This window comes from Castor canadensis, chromosome 13 (genome assembly GCF_047511655.1).
Source record: "Castor canadensis chromosome 13, mCasCan1.hap1v2, whole genome shotgun sequence".
Lineage (NCBI taxonomy): Eukaryota > Metazoa > Chordata > Mammalia > Rodentia > Castoridae > Castor > Castor canadensis.
Window position 1 is genome coordinate 51,771,112 of NC_133398.1, and position 15,771 is coordinate 51,786,882.

General features: G+C 34.4%; 1 protein-coding gene across 6 annotated transcripts in view; it reads left to right on the forward strand.

Annotated features, from left to right (window-relative positions):
- Window positions 1-15,771, forward strand: part of Mllt3 (MLLT3 super elongation complex subunit) — a 276,781-nt gene that overhangs the window by 226,000 nt on the left and 35,010 nt on the right. The window contains exons 1-2 of one of the 6 annotated variants that reach the window (XM_020185767.2): window positions 5,216-5,970; window positions 8,561-8,615. The exons of 4 other annotated variants lie outside the window; for them this stretch is intronic. The gene's annotated coding sequence lies outside the window, so the exon portion shown is untranslated. Of the gene's footprint in view, window positions 1-5,215; window positions 5,971-8,560; window positions 8,616-15,771 lie in introns of those variants that run through there. One more of the 6 variants, XM_020185766.2, reaches the window with a different exon arrangement.

A 15,771-nucleotide genomic window follows, 5' to 3' on the forward strand; every position in this document is an offset into this window, starting at 1 on the left:
TTAAAGAGTCTAGTGTGGGAAATTTCTTCTAGCTGAGAATCAAAACATTTATCTTCATAAATGTCAATTTGAAGTGAAAGTACACACATTTGTTTGACTTGATTGGATGTTATTTTGAGTGGTAGTAATATTATAGCCCTGGCCCATCCTCACCATGACAATGAACCTGTCTGTATTTCTCACTGTAGAAATTGAACTTCCTGATATCTAAAACTTAGCCCAGCTAAATTCTGAAACTTTTGAAACAATTAATAAATCACACTTGCTAAATAAGTGACCTCTGGATAGGCTTCCTGTAGGAGTTTTCAGTGACGAGAATTATGAGTTTGTAACTTTTTTTCCACATGTCTTTTCTAAGATGTTGTATCAGAGGAACTAACCATTTATTTTGGAAAAGTAATTTATTTTATTTGTATACTTTTAATAATATAATTGGCATGAAAGCTCCCTCTTCAGGATAATACACAGCAGTAAAGTTTCCCATAGTAATTCTGAAAAACTTGGACAATAAAGTCATAACGTTGTTATTTTGTGGGATAAAATTGGTTGCTATAAGACAGTGTCTTAAAGGAACAGAAAACTGCATAACTCATGATTAAGGTGATTAAGTTTTTTTTCTTCAACAAAAGCCAATTTGTTGTGTTTATAAAAAATAGACCAAGGTAAATATTATAGTAAACCAAATCAGGGAAATATGGTTTAAAAATTTACCAAATCCCTACCCACTGTAAGCATAATGGTGCTGTTCTACATACCCATAGAACTGGGATCAGCAAACTATATATATCCCCAAAACCAAATCTAGCACACTGATTGTTTTTTAAAAAGAAAGCTTCATTGAACATGGCCAGGCTCGTTTGCTTACATTTTTGTCTATGATTGCTTTTATGCTACAGGGTCAGAGTTGAGTAGTTCTGACTGTACTACCTGTGAAGTCTAAAATATTTACTATTAGACCTTTCATGGGAAAAGGTTGCCAACCTGTGCTATACAGGGTACAAAGTAAGAATGACTCCCTTTCTCTCCTTATCCTCATCCTTATCTAGGGGCATTGTGGGCAGAAAGGCTAAAACAAATACTTTGATAATCATACACAAAGCAGAATATAGAACAGTAGAAAAGGACATGAAAGGCCATCTTAAGACAGTTAGAAGTAGACTTTCTTTGTTAGAGTAATGAATATCAAGATAAAATAGCACTAATGAGCCCTTAATTCATTATCCAGGTTTAGGATAATTTGACATTTTATACATACCCAGTTTGAAATTTTTTTACATATCCAGAAAATAGCCTGGCTTTCACCATAGATACCAATAACCATAAAGGGTAATCGGCATTTCTTACTGGGATGGGTCTGGAATATTTGGTGTGGTTAGATACTCAGTTGGGTGTATCATTCCAGTACATCTTTAGAACAGAAGCTCGGGCATCCATGGAATGGGGTCTGTCATCTCCAGTGATGTCTGTGGCAGCTGAAAGCTTCTATAAATAGGCTTTCTCCACTCCTGCAAGGTTCATTACTCTGATGATTGGGCCTCAAGACAAATCTTGATGATAGGAACCAGACCAACTCCTTGTTGGTCTTTCTTTAGCAAGGAGGAGGACAGAAAAACACCACAAATTTCAGAGGCTAACTTGTCAGGCTTCTGGTTTATTGGCTTTCAAGGAAGTAAACTTGGGACTGTTGACCAGAGAAGTATTTGAGGGATCTTCTCTCTACTCATTGGCCCACTATGCCAAAAATTGTTTTTCCATAAACATAAACTGATGGCTAACACTGCTCTGGTACTCAGTGACTCTCATTGCAAACCCTTTTTCATCTCAAGTAACATTATAGGAAGTATTTTTCTTTACATGGAGTACTTTGAGCCATGTTGACCAAGGGTCATGAATCTTTACTTTGTTTGTGTATAAGATACAGAAATAGCAGTGGCAACTGAAAGTGTGAATTTGGTTTCAGTCTATGACAGCAGAGCTATCCTACCAGAGCTAGGGAGGAGTGATAGGCCTGAGAAAAATGTCATCTAAATTCCTTAGGAGCCACAGATTCTAGTTCCCAATGCATCTCAGCATCAAGACCACAGAGAGACCATTGAAATGGAGCTTGTCAAACCTAAAGTACCATCTCACAATGGTCTTTAAATTATAGTTTTATTAGAATAGAATGCTTTGTTAATTACTGGTGGATGATTATATGAGACTCCCATGGATGACTTTCAAAGAAAACAGTCTAGGGTTGTGGTTCTCAACTTGGGGTAGTTTTAAAAATATACTTTTACATCTGGCACTGTTTGGAGACATTTTATTTGTCATAACCTGAATGTGGGGGTCAGGGGAATGGATAAAAATTCTTAGTTGAGATTTTAGCATTTTAGGATAAATTATTAAACCTTTCTAAAATCCTTCTGGACATGAAAAAAAAAAGACTTTTTTTTTTTTTGCTGCTTTGATCTCAGTTGAACCAAAAAGAAATATTTTGTTTATGTATTTAAAATGTAATTATAAAAATATTTGAAAAGTGTGGGCTAGTTTTATAAAGAAGAAAATAAAAAACACCATAGTCCCACATTTATTTTTATATATTCTTCAAGATTGGAAATATATGGAATGAGACCATTTACCAGGATAGCCTCCTTAGGGAAATCAGCTGAAAGATAGATTTGTCTTGTTTTCATCCTGCTTCTCCTGTTTTTTCCCTCCTCCCTTCTCTTTCAGATAATACTGCTATCACACAAATTTTAGGGTCAGTTTATCAGAAAGTGATTAAGTGGACTATAAATGCCTGAATAAATTTCCCAGCATCAAAAATTCTTGAAAGTATTGAAGTAGAGTGAGGAAAAGGTTTTATAGAATTTTTATTTTATTCTTTTCAATGTGCATGTTTAATAGCTTGGAGATTTTTATTAAGTACCTTTATTCATTGTAAGTCTCATTAATAAAAATAACTTCCCATTCTGAATCTAGAGGTGACTTTTTTTCTTTTCTGGATGAAGTTTTTAGTTGATTTTGAGATCTGAAATGGTAAGGGAAAGGAAAAGACCTGATAATCTAAACCATCACACAGTGCTGTCTTCCGGAACTTCCAAAACCCTAGGACAGTGCAGCTGGTGAGTGCTATATTTTCTATACTCTTGGTGAGTTAGATTTGGTTTGGCAGAGAACTTTTAGGAGTGATAAGACTCTGTAAGTAGAACTTTGCAGTTTTAGCCAAAGAAAACAGACTGTAGGTTTGATGACTCTATTTGATTTATTAGTGCCATATGCAGAGCCTTTTGATCTCCAAGATTTAGTAAACCAACGAATTGATATTTATCAGAACTCCATCACATGGGAAGAAATCTTGATTTGCCTGTAGTGTTGACACTAACGTAATTATCTAACACCTGCATCCCATTGATGGTAATTGTGTTAAGATATATTAAATTTTAATGATAAGTACAGACTAAGCATTAAAAACAAGTTTTGGGACAGCATTAACATTGGAAATATTCATTTTTTAACTACATCATATTTGTTTACTTGTGTCTGTAACAAAACTTCTTACTAGGAGCACAGGAACTGCATATATGTAGTGATTATGGGGGTTTTCTGGTGTTTTGGTGGTACTGAGGTTTGAACTCAGGGCTTCTGGGTTATTAGGCAGGCACTCTACAACTAGAGCCACACCTTTAGTTCTTTTTTTACTGGTTATTTTGGAGATAGGGATCTCACTCTTTGCCTAAGCGGGCCTATTTTACATTTCCCTCTGTACCTGGGATTATAGGTGTACACCACCTATAATGCATGCTCAGCTATTGGATGAGATGAAGACTTGAAACTTTTTGCCAGGACTGCTCAGTAACCATGAGCCTTGCAATCTTCACCTCCAGGAGTAGTATTACAGGCTCAGTGAGCCACAAGTGCCCAGTGTGATTGTGGTTTTTAAAGGAAAAAGAAAAAGAGCTTGACATTGATGACATCACATAAGCAGATACTATATAATAAAATCTACTCACAATCTTAATTTGTTGGACAATTTAAAGGCATTTCAATTATGTTTAAGATTTCACAATGCCTCAGAATTCCTTTACAGCAAAACCCATAGGACAAATATTTCTGCCAGTAAGCAATCAGCATCCATCTTTTTTTTTGTCTTTGTATTGCCAAGACAGATTAATGTATGACAGAAGTCTATAAGTCTGTAAAATTGAAATGAACTGTCAAGAACAGTAATATGATATTCCTACTTTTTTAGGTGGATCTTTTTCTTTCTTCCTTGTTTGTTTATTTACGAATAGTAGGGATCATACCAGGCAAGTGCCTTACCACACTGCTAAACCCCAGTTCATGGATCTTTTTATTGAGACTCTTAGGGCCACATTTTTTGTGCAGGAAGAAAAAGCTTCTTGGTCTCAAGCAGTGGAGTTTGAATTGTTAATATTTACTTGGCTAGGCAGTTCTTGCCAGTAGATGACTTATGTTTGGATTAACTATCTTTTTAAAAGAATGCTCATCTTTGTTTTTTCTATTTGTGTACAATATCATGTTTCTGGAATATCGTGTATTTCAGGCATTGAACTGGGTATGCTATCAGTTCCTTGCTTTAGAAGTTTGTGAGGAAATAACTTTTTAATTGGTCTGAGAGAAGTTGCCTTATTTCTTATAAGTTCAAATGTATTCAAGGAAAACTATCACAGGCAAAGAGGCTGGACAATCCAGTGGACTCAGGCATGACTAAATATTAGTTGTTCATTCCATGCTCTATCCTGACTGCATTACCTACATACGTACATTAGCTGTAGGAATTGGTACCATGATTAATTCCCTTTCCCCGCTTCAGAGATGAGGAGACTGAGACATGAACAGATTGTTACTTAGCTAAGATCACACAGCTAGAAAGTGGTAGACCCAGGATTCAAACCAGGTATGATGTTTCTGGAACCTGAGCTGTGAATCACTATGTCATTCCCTTCCCCCATATTAATCTGGAATTTTCAAAATATTTGGCATTTTGATTAAAAAGTAAATTCCTATCAAAAGTAAAATGTAATTATTTAAAATTGTTTGCCATTTTTTATTGTCTCTCCTAATCACAGAGCTGATAGCTGCATTTGCCTTCTGCTTTTCACATATTACTGTATCTTAAAATAAGTGAATCTCAATACACATGCATAATACAATACAGTGATGTTGCAGGTATAGTTGGTAGTCTCCTGTAAATAGTACCATCTGTGTTTTCTCACTTTCTTATTTACTGGAAGATGTTACTGAGGCTCCAGTTATGAATAGGAGCTTAAAGTTTATGTTTGGTATCTTTACCTTTTAACTCTTTACCAGCCTTTATTTGCACACACACACACACACACACACAACCGCACAAAGAAAACCAAATATGATCTTCTGAGTGACTGCCCTGTTTACAGAATAGGGGTGTGTACTATTACTGATAGGAGGGGCAGGTCCTAGTTAAAATAGCCTTAAGATAAATAAATCCTGGAACCTTTATGAAGTCATGTCTTTATTATGTTCTTCAAAAAACTCTATAGACTTCAGCAGGGAAATTGCTGAAGATCTTGATGTCAGACTTCCTTTAGAAAAACGTTCTAGAATAATAAAGCAATGTGATTCAAGATCCGAATATTCTAGGAGAGAGTTAAGTGTTTGACATCTGATCTCACTAGCAGAATGTCTGCTTACTGCACATATAGTAGTATCAGATGGAAGAAGCTATTTCTGAAACAGTTCAGGGTGGATGTTTGCTTCTGATTAGCCTGTGTGTGTGTGTTGGATGAATGAGCAATTGCAAAGTCATGACCATGTGTTTGCTGTCATTTAAACTGCCAATCTAATTTAAATATGTATGTGGGTGCCCAAGGAGGCTTCTTTCTTTTCAAGAGGCTCATTCTAACAGCTCTCAATTCCTTACTGACACATGTGAACTTTAAACCACTTCTGTATTCCTGAAGGCCACACTGTTGTCTTTCAAAAGAGGTGAGGATGATTTCTTTGCTTGCTCTATTTCTGATTTTTAAAAGCCAGCTGTTTATTTACCATGAGCAGAACCATCATAGGAAAGATGGCTTCTAAGATGTTCTATAATGTAATGAAAGGGGGTGAGGGGTAAGAGTGTAATGAAAGGGGGTGAGGAGTAAGAGTGACAGAATAAGAAAACTGCAGAGAATTGAAGTTTGTGGAAGAATTGAGGAAAATCTTATCAATTTTAGATCACTAAATTGCATGCTTAATCTAATTAAGAAAAACATTAGAGAAAAAGTTTATAAATAGGAAGTATTGTATAATGGAGCCCCGGTATGCATTTTCCCCTGAGTTACTTAGGTAGGAAAAAGATATATTTCTCTTCTGACTTCATAGCCTTTACACCTGTTTTCTCTAGTAGAGAATTATTAAAATGCATACTAAAGAATAGAAGTTTTTGTACTTATGAGTATATTCTACTTACACTCATAAGTACTAAATAATTTCTCTTAGTTCTTTACAGAAGCTAAGGATTAGAATTCTAAGTGGCTTACAATCTGACATGAATCTTTTCATTCAGAAAAGCGTAATTCTGTTCTTCCATATTTCATAATTATATAGCCGATCATATTTTGAAAACTCTACATCCAAAATATTTTTACCCACTAAAACATTTTTAGCTATAAGATGAAATACTGCAAAACTTAACAAAAAATCCCGTAACACCCCAATGTCATCTAACTACCAGAGTATTTGACAAAAAAATCAGCTATCATTTAATTGCATATTAAAAATTTTTTAATTTTAATTATAAATTCTTATATAAGTATTTAACTTTTATAAACCTGTTCAGATGGAATTTGTTTTGACTTTCATGTTAATATATGTGATACATATAATCTAAGAGAAGTAGTCACAAAATTTAAAGAACATAGCATTCGTTCAGTGCTATTCAGTTTCACACATGACCAATAATATCTGCCATTTTTTTCCTAAAGAAATATAGCAGTTATGTAGTTTTATATTTGGACTGCCAGAAAGCATGCACATTCATCAACTAAGATAAATTCTCCTGAAACTATATTCAAGGAGAATTTGTGGGTCTCAGTAAGTTAAATGCAATCACACGATGTCTTACTATTATATAAAAATGGGCAAAGTAATTACATGTAAATGCTAATCTTGATAAAAGGCTTTTTTCGGATGGGGTAGAACATACTGTGCTTACATACATATGAGATGTCTAAACACCTAAAAAGAAAAATCTTTTTTGAGCAGCATTTCCTTTTGAAATGTTTTCATTCCAACACAATTTGGAGAAAACAGAAGCTGATCATAATAATTCCCTTTCATTCCAAGAAGAGTCATATTTAATGAATTATATTCTAGATCATAAAGTGGACTCTTAATGCTCCTTCAAAGCTACTCTCTTCTTTCCTCTCCCCTGTCACTCAGGCCATACTCAGAGAAGTCTGCCACTTGTTCAGTTTATCAGGAAATTCATGAGGATAAAGTCAATATTTCTAGCTTTCTTTCATATGTTTAGTTTATAAGAAAACACCACTTTGTAGACTAATTTGACTTTCAGGTTTCCAGTAACCAGCTGGAAAAGAGGACATGATCTATTACACATTTCACATTGTTCACAAGATAAAAACCAGCCAATCTTTTAGATGTTTAAGTCAGTTGCAGTTAAGTGAAAAGAAAAATCTGTGTTTTCTACTTGGTTTTCAGCCTTCAGTCTTTTATGTATAATGCATAAGAAGGTAATATGTAGCTTTTATTATGTGGAAAGAAATTTGTAAGTATGTTGAAGTTTTAAAATATCACATGCATATTTAAAATGTTTGTGTGTGTGCCTGTTGTAGAAATAAACTTTTCCTGAATAATGATTGTATGAGTAGGAAATGCTCTTGTTTTGTGAAGATTAAAAACAAATTTAGACTTTTAAATCATTCCTGAGATATTGAAATTGAATGTGTTTCTAAGGATTAATTCAGAAATGGTTCCAGACTATCTACTAAGAATGCAGTAAATCATTTGCGCTAGTGCTCTAATTGAACAGTGTGGATCTTGGACTCTCATTAACTTGTCTGTAAGGAAAAGAAAATTGAAGAGAGAGAGAAAGAGACCGAGGAGAAGACCTTTAGCCAGTGCTGTCCTGAGCTGCCGTTGTTGAAGGACATCCTTTGAGCTAATTTCAGTCCCATAAAAAAAAAAAAAAATCTATTTAGTGATTAGTAACCAGTGGGTAGGAGCAGAAAGCCCAAGTGAATAAAGACCATAAATACTGAAGTCTTTGTGATAACAGCCTGTAAAACTGTCAAAAAGCATTGCTTAAGTGACAAAAGATAGCCTGAAGTAACAAGAAGTGTTCGCTCATGAGGCAATGCTCCATATTCATGGGCAGAAGACATAATTTAGTTTTCTTCAAAAATAAAGATTCTTCTTGAATTCAGTACCTGCCCCACTTTATTTGTTTTACATTGTGTCTGTTTGTTTTAAATTTGTGGTTGACTGCATTTGTTAGTAGGAATCATGATGCCTGATTAAAGATAGACATGTTTCCAAAAGTAGAGCCATGATTACTGAAACTTCTGTTTAGATCCATCAAGATCCACTTACTTGCTGAGAATGTTAGGCCTGACTGGAGTGAGTGGGTGAGTATGTGCATGTGTGCATTTTTAAAAGGCAGATGGTTAGGGATTAGCTGCTGACAAATGGCTTTTTACTTGTTTTTAAATTAAATTCTAAAGTTCGTACTTCTTAAATATTTCTCCCTCAGGGGAAAAATAATAAGAAAATAAAAACAAAAAAATGTAAGTCTTTATTATAAAAACTATTTGTGTTCTTCTTGCACAGTATTGAGATTCAAATGATGAAAGCCTTACCAGCCAGTACTTCAAGTTTGTTCTTAGGGTTGGAGAAAATTCAAGATGATGAATCCCAGGTCTTTATTCTAATATGCTGTTTGTTCTGACTCTGATGATAATTGTGTGGCATTTGAGTGACAATGTTAGCAATCTAAATTCTGTGTTTTACCTTCAAATCCCAAATGTGTGTTTTAGAGATGTGATTTCAGTGGATTTAAAGTATTGTGTTTCTCCAATAGAGAATTTTATCAATTTAGAGTATTTGCTTTTTGACGTCCAGGCTGTGAGAACCAGAAGTGTCATTCATTTGAAGGGAGCAGATGTTAAAGGTTCTTGCCCCTGCTTCCCTAATCCCAAACACCCTTGAAGAAGAGAAATGTTCTATTACCCAAATAGGCATCTTTCTGGTGGTGAGAAAAGGCGGTAAAAGGCAGTAAATCTGCCTTCTCATTATGAAGTGCAACAATAGATTGATTTATGAAGAAAAGCAACTGTTAGGCTTATATAAGATGTATGCATGGAAATTCATGTTCATTTGGAGCCTGACAAGTGGTAGCATTCCTCCTATTCTTAACAGGAATCTAATATTACTAATAAGGAATATGTGATTCTGAATACCACATTTTTTAAAGGGTTACACTGAGAACAAAATAAAAGAATCTACCTCCTAATGTTTTCACATGAGAAGTTTCTTAAATATGCCATGTTTTTGCTATTTTAGTTCATTTTCATTATGACAGAGGGACTTCTTAAAAATAGCTTCATTTTTATTAGCTTTTTGTTAGGACTTGCCATTTTCAGTAGAAGCAAATGTGAAGTATAGCACATTTGGGTGTTTGTTTATAAACGGTTTCATTTTGTTCTGTATATTTTTCAGTAAACACTATCAAATGAGAGGTCTCAAATAGAACCACCATGAAGATAATTTAAGTTTCTGGGGGCATTGTATAAAGTGTTTTGTATTAAGTTTTGTTTTAAGGAAATCTAGGTGTACTTTAAAATCTTTTAAGTAAGTTTGTGTTATCTCTTAGTGAGTAACTCTTTTTACAATATTCTATTTAACTTAAAATTAAACTTTTCGGCTCCAAGTTGGTTTTAAGCATAAAACATAAAGTCCAAAAGTTTAGATAGTCTCTGAGTAAATTAGAATGATACTGTGATGAATATTTCACACATACCACTTTATAATTTAAAATCTATGTGATTTCAAATGAAATTTGAGCAAGGAAATCACAGAATTAATACTAGTAACTATCAATAGTGTTGGTATTAAAAATCATCTCTCAGTCAACATATAATACCAAAATACATACATTTCCCAATTGTAGTAATAGTCACTGTACTAACAAGTTATATACAAGAAAGCATATACAAAAATTGAATGTTTAAATGGGAGAGAAGAAAATACAAATGGAGGTTCTATTGTTGTTGTTTGTTATCCTATGGATTACTTTATACACATCTACACAACACACATGTGTATACCTATACCCAAGAAGGGTTAGGGTTCCCTGATCTAGGTAAAGGGATCCCATATGTTGGGAAATACATTGTTATTTTAATTAGGAACATACAAGGCTTACAAAGAAATAGTCTTTGTTATATAAACAATCTTTGTTGTATAAACTTATAGTGAGAAAATGTTGCATTTTTGACCTGGTAATGATTAGACTGTTTAGTCAGTACGTTTTTCTCCAGTGGATTTTAGTTTTTTGGAAAAGTACCATGGAAATCAGCTCTTAGCAAATAAAATGGACTTTTAATGTCACTGCCCTGATAGAAAACCCAAGCTTCATGTTTAATGGGGGAAATTCTGTAAGATAGTCAAAAAATTAAAATGAATAGATCTTCTTGACACTTACATAAATCTATAAAGATTCTACTGGTGTCAATCAAATGCTGTCTGAACATTTTAAAGTAATCCGTTTTTTAAAGGTCTAAAATTAATGAAGTGCAGGTAAATGTCTTGTCAAGATGATCTCAGATATATCTGTGTTTTAGTTCATTTCAATTAATTGCCATCTTTATTTCCTAAATTCATTCAATTTAATGTACTTTAATATTTTAAATTTCATAATCCAAAACTGAGACTGATAGCCACATATAACATCCTTTTTAGGACTTCACTGATGCTCTTATATAGAGAATACAACAATATTTTTTCATTATTTCAAGTTCCTAGTGTTCTGTAAATGAAGAGTTCTAGCAACAGTTATAGGATCTTATTGTGAACTTATCAGCAGTTATATTTTAATGTTCATTGCTCACTTCTCTCATGAGGCATTATAGTTTGACCCCTTAACTTGTAAGTTTCTTGTTTTGTACTTATCCCCCTCAAAGTGAGAGAGAGAGAGAGAAACAGAGAGAAGAGGGAGGGAAAGACCTGTTAAAAGATAAGTTTCTGGCATACTTAATTGCCAGTTGTGAAACTCCACTTCTATGTACATAATCTTTGCTCAAATGTATGTTTATAGGTGGTGTAACAGTAAGTGGTCTGTTTCCAGATGATTTTGCATTCTTAAAGCTCTTAACAAGTAAAGATTCTCAGCCAGTAATCTCTTAGAACACATCTGGCACATACACCATCCTGCAACAACTGGATTGTTTGAAAGAGCACAAGTTCTGGCTACAATAGTCAGTAGCAGCCTTCAAAGTAAGACTGGTGATGAGAGATAAAAGACTTGAGGCTCTTCTGCTTAAAAGAGAGGAAGCTAAAAGAAAATTATAGCCATCCCTAAGTGTGGAAAAGGATCTTATGGAGAGATTTATAGACCCTTGTCCCCCAAGGCTATTTGTTTCCTGATGAGATTTTGCGCTCTCATACAGGGAGTGATAAGTTCAAAACACAACAACATTTAATAATAATTGTAAATATGATGAAAATAATGAAGAAAGGAAATGCAATTGTAAAAACAGAGGCACCTCAATATAAAGCCAATTATCCTGGCATCTGGATGATTTTATGTCTGTAAGTTGAAAATGTAAAAGAAATAAGGACCTTTCCTGTTTTACTAACAGTTTGTTGAAAGGATAATTCTTAGTCTCTTACTATATTATGAGAAAATGTTGTCCATAACAACAGCTTTTGATCATATAAGAGCCTAAGAGGCTAAATACAATTCTAATCTAACATCAAGCTCATTCAAGTTGTCATTATATAAATAGAGTCTGCCTGAAAGAAATGTAGAATCTTTCCTGTGGTCACAGACTTGAGAATCTAGCATTAAAGACTGTAACTTCCAGTACAACCTTTCCTTTCCTCAATTTCACTTTGTTTTGAAAGAAAATGCTGCTCTCCTGAAACTATTCCAGGAATGGGAGAGGGGAAATAAAGGAGAATGATGGAGGCGGTGAATTCAACTATGACGCATTTGATATGTTTTAAGAACTTTTGTAAATGCTATGATGTACCCCCAGTACAACAATAAAAAATAATGGACAGAAGGAAAGAGGGAGGGAGGGAGGGAGGAAGGAAGGAAGGAAGGAAGCAAGGAAGGAAGCACTGTTAACATATGGTTTAAAGCATTACTTCTTTTTTTTTCCCCTTGGATGTTATGGGCTTTTGTGTTGCAGAGTTAGGAAGAGCAGGTAGATCGGCTTTGAAGGCAAATAAATAGTTGTATTGTGTTGCCTGGTTCATCCTCTTAAGCAGGGCTAGGTCAAAAGGATGGGGCAGTTCAGAGGAGAAACTACCCTGCTTTCCTTTACAAAAGTTATTAAACTAATGAGGCTCCTAGCCAGGACCCATAGTAGTATTGATGGGGCAAATGTTAGAAGTAATTGATTGAGAACAGTAAGCCGCTGGGATGAATTGTTTTGTTTTACCACTGTTTTTCTTTGAATGTGAATCGCAAGATATCTCTTGTGGACAGTGAGGGGATTCAGTATATCTTTCACAGTAACATAGAAAATGGTTTACTGGTACTAGTGTTAACTATGTTCAGAACACTACCTTAAATTAATTGCTCTTCTTCAAGGTTGATAGTTGTAGTACAAAGTATATGAAGTCAGAAAACTTGGTTCTAATCCACATAATGTCACTCCCCCCCCACACACACCCCTCACCTACTCTTACATGCTTCAGTTTTTTCATCTGTAAAATGGCAATAAAAAAAATGCTGTCTTTGTCAGCGGGGGGCTCTACCACACAATACTGTAGACTGAGTAGCTTAAACAGCAGGAATGTATGTCTTCCAGTTCTACAGGCTAGAAGTCCATGATTGAGGGGCCTGGAATATAAATGGCCACCTTCTTGCTTTGTCCTCACATAGTAAAAAAGAGAAAAAGAAAAGGGAAGCAAGTTTTCTAGAGTTACTCACTAATCCCTATAGTCATGACCTCATTTAACCTAATTACCTCCCACAGCAATTATCTCTAAAAACTATCACATTGTGGGGTAGGGCTTCAGCAGATGACTTGTATGGGAGGAGACACAGTTTAGTCCATGGCACTTGACTTCCTCTTTAAAGCAAATGAAATAAGGAATATGATAGACCTACACAAAGGTACACATGAAGGTTATAGTTACCTCTCTTAATTTCTATACCTTTCTATAGCATAATGTTTTGATCTTTGTTTGAAGTTGTAAAACCAGATGAAAATAAAAATTCTCATTTCTAGCAGTATTATAATTCATTCTTATATTAATCTGGTTAAGCTAACTTAAACTAAGTGTTGTTTTGTTACTTTTCAATACTTATTTCTTAACTTTGACCTCATCTTTTATTGGCAAAGATATCTCAAAATATTATCTAGTCATGGGAATTGGTAAGATAGATTTCACTTATTTAATGGAGAGCATTTTCTACAGTCATTTAGTATGGATGTAATGTCATTGTTCTTAAAAATTAAATGTATATTTGAAATTAAGTGGATATTTTCAGTTTCTTACAGAGAATAAGCTTCTTTTTATAAAAACATGAAATGTGCCTGAAGTAATTCCAGTTGTTAATTAGTTTTACTGTATTTTTTTCTTTTTCACTAAAGAAAGATGCATATTCTTCCCTCCTCCATTTTCTATATTTTGGTTGCTTTAATGATCAAGTTGAAATTCTGTTCATAAACATAGTTGCCCATTAGAAAAGACAAAACTTTGGACTTGTGTTACCTGGAAGGAAGTCTGCTCCCAGCATAAGGAACAGTATCAGATTTTGCAAGCCCTCTCCTGTGTCTACCTTAACAGGTGTTCTCTTTTGAAACACTTAAATTCTAGAAGTTGTAAACATGTGGTTTTCCTTACTTGTCCTGGACCAAAGTAATCCTTTAGAAAATCCATTACAAAATGATTTTGCATAGCCATTTAATGTTGAAGATTGCATTGCAAGTCTTATAGGCCTGTTGCTTTGTTAGTGAAGATCTCATTTTAGCCACTAGAGGAATTTGTGTCTTTTAAATAATGTTGGCAACCAAATATTGATTAACTATCATTATAACAGCAGTGGCCTACGAGTTTTCTACTTTATTATATCAGAGTAATGTAATCACTTCTATATGAGGTTCAGTGCTCCTGCTCTATGAGGAAACTAATGCTTGCACCATCTTCCCCAAATCGCAACTAGTAAGCAATAGAATTGAGGTTCTTAAACTCATTTGACACTGTGGATCATGCTAGTTAAAGAAATTTCATGACTCCTGTTTGACTACCCAGGGCATCAGTAAGAAGCAAGTAATTTTTTCAGTGGGAGAAAATTTTGATATTTCAAAAAGTAACAATTTAGCAAGGAAAAACAAAATCAGAATTTCATTGGACTTTCTTACTCTTATTTTTTGGTTTATTGTCCATGGATACACACACACAAACACATTGTTTTTTCTTTTCTTTTTTTTTTTTTTTTTTTTGTATTAGAGTTTGAACTCAGGACCTTGCACTTGCTAGGCAGGAGCTCTACCACTTAAGCCATGTCCCCCGCCTTTTTTTGCTTAATTTTTAGGTAGGATCTTACGCATTTTGCCGGGTGCCAGTCTTTGACCATGTGATCCTCTTATGTCTCTCTCATAGCTGAGATTATACTAGTGTACCCTACCTACCATGCCCAACTTAATGGTTAAGATGAGGGTCTTGATAACTTTTTGTTCATGCTGACTTTGAACCCTGATCCTCCCAATCTTCACCTCCCAAGTAGCTGGGATTATAGGCATGTACCCCAACTCTTACCCCTAAACACAAATTTTAAATGTTTCCTGGGGGATAAAGTCAGGAAAGAAGGATACTATGTCTTGTTAATCCTTAGGGCCTATAAAGATCTTTATCTAGTTCTGTTTATAGAAATTTTTTTTGTAAAGCAAATAACTTGTAGTGTATATATCCTTGATTTGTATTTTTGAAGGGTAGGTATGATTTTCTTAAAAAAAAAAAAAAAAACACGCTTCACTTAAAGCAAGCCACAATTCTGTTGTTAGGACTAGATGGAATAAGAGACCAGGTCAGCCTCCTTTGGTGTCAGAGGGCTTCTGAATCTGAGCAGTTAACATTGGGTTGGATTCTACCTAGTTAAAAAGAGTTTAAAGTCCATCCACCACAGTATGGACAATCATGCTTCATAAATGTTTGTGTTGGTACTCATGTTCTTCCTTTTTTAAAAAATTTTATGAGCATATAGTAGTTGTACAGGGAGATACATCATGATATTTACATATGTGCTTACAATACATCTTAGTTAGACTTACCCCTCCATTGTTGTCCCTCTTCCCCTTCTCTTTCCTTCCTAGAACAATTTCAACAGGTTTCATTCTTCTGTTTTCATATATGGATACCAAATACATCCACGTCAGGGTGCTTTTTTTAAAACACTTTGAAGAGTGTACAGGGAGGCCGCCTCTGCAGAGATCAACATATTTCTTATTTCTCTTATGATGTATACTCTTAGGCTTTCTTAAATTTAAAGTTCTTTCCAAAACATGTTTTTTCTCATTAATAAAAGAAGTGTCTTCCTAAAAAACTAGC